Source organism: Phyllobates terribilis, unplaced genomic scaffold (genome assembly GCF_046119375.1).
Source record: "Phyllobates terribilis strain yellow unplaced genomic scaffold, ASM4611937v1 Scaffold_5__5_contigs__length_657084704, whole genome shotgun sequence".
Taxonomy (NCBI): Eukaryota; Metazoa; Chordata; class Amphibia; order Anura; family Dendrobatidae; genus Phyllobates; species Phyllobates terribilis.
Window position 1 is genome coordinate 16,748,440 of NW_027362765.1, and position 1,667 is coordinate 16,750,106.

Consider the following 1,667-nt stretch of genomic DNA (forward strand, 5'->3'; position numbering starts at 1 on the left):
GATGTCAGTTTGAAATTGTTTGGAGCCTATCTTCTATGTTATACAGGCCTTATCCACAGCACAAAATACTTTCTTCTGTTACTAACATGATACAGTAGGGGAGATCTCAGTTTGAAATTGTTTGGAGCCTATCTTCTATGTTATACAGGCCTTATACACAGCACAAAATACTTTCTTCTGTTACTAACCTGATACAGCAGACTAGATGTCAGTTTGAAATTGTTTGGAGCCTATCTTCTATGTTATACAGGCCTTATCCACAGCACAAAATACTTTCTTCTGTTACTAACATGATACAGTAGGGGAGATCTCAGTTTGAAATTGTTTGGAGCCTATCTTCTATGTTATACAGGCCTTATACACAGCACAAAATACTTTCTTCTGTTACTAACCTGATACAGCAGACTAGATGTCAGTTTGAAATTGTTTGGAGCCTATCTTCTATGTTATACAGACCTTATCCACAGCACAAAAATACTTTCTTCTGTTACTAACATGATACAGTAGGGGAGATCTCAGTTTGAAATTGTTTTGAGCATATCTTCTATATCTTCTTTCTTTAATCCTCCCCCATGTATATTTCCTTACAGGAATTTATCATTCTACAAGAATCTTTATAAATTTCGCAATATCTACTCCAACTAGTACTCATCACCCCAACCACAGGTATGCCAGTATCCTCTAAAGATACCTTTATATAGCTAAATTTTAGGTCTTAACCCTTTCCATTCCAACCACAGATCTCGTCCTGGACCCTACGCACGAGGCCCAATATACCCTCTGACCCCTACATTACTAACCTACCAGATAATCGTATTCTAACTGTGCACTCCCAGACTACTTTTTATCCAGCTTCTAACAATAAAAAAAAATGTTCTCCCCAGGGGACTTCTCCCCCATACGCTGATTCACCAACAACATTGATCAAAGGACTACTCCCTATTTCTTACCCTAGACCACCATTACCAAGTCCAGTGCTCCCAGATGTTCTACAATATCCTCTGAGACTAATCTTCACCCACTGTTCTCTATGAGCTTTAACTATTAGTCATCGCATTACTAACTGTTTTAATATTATTTTAATAAATTATCTATTTTATTTATAGTTCTACCATTGTTTAATATCTTTACCTGCCCTAGGCGGCCAGCGCAAATTTTCTTTTATACTGGTTTTACTTACCCAGGCAACTGTGGTAGTTATTTACTTTTTGCAGCAAGCTCCAATAGGACCAACCAAATAGCGCCACCACATTATAACCACACTAAAAAAATACTTTCATCTGTTACTAACGTCATACAGTAGGCTACATGTCAGTTTGAAATTGTTTGGAACACATCTTCTATGTTATACAGGCCTCATCCACACTAAAAAAATACTTTCTTTTGTTACTAACGTAATACAGTACGGAACATCTCAGTTTGAAATTGTTTGGAGCATATCTTCTATGTTATACCGGCCTCATCCACACTAAAAAAAATACTTTCTTCTGTTACTAACGTAATACAGTACGGGACATCTCAGTTTGAAATTGTAGCATATCTTCTATGTTATACAGGCCTCATCCGCAGTAAAAAAAAAATACTTTCTCCTGTTACTAACGTGATACAGCAAGCCATATCTCATCTTGTCATTTAGTGCGGCTGAAATTCAGCTGTGTGCACTGCTG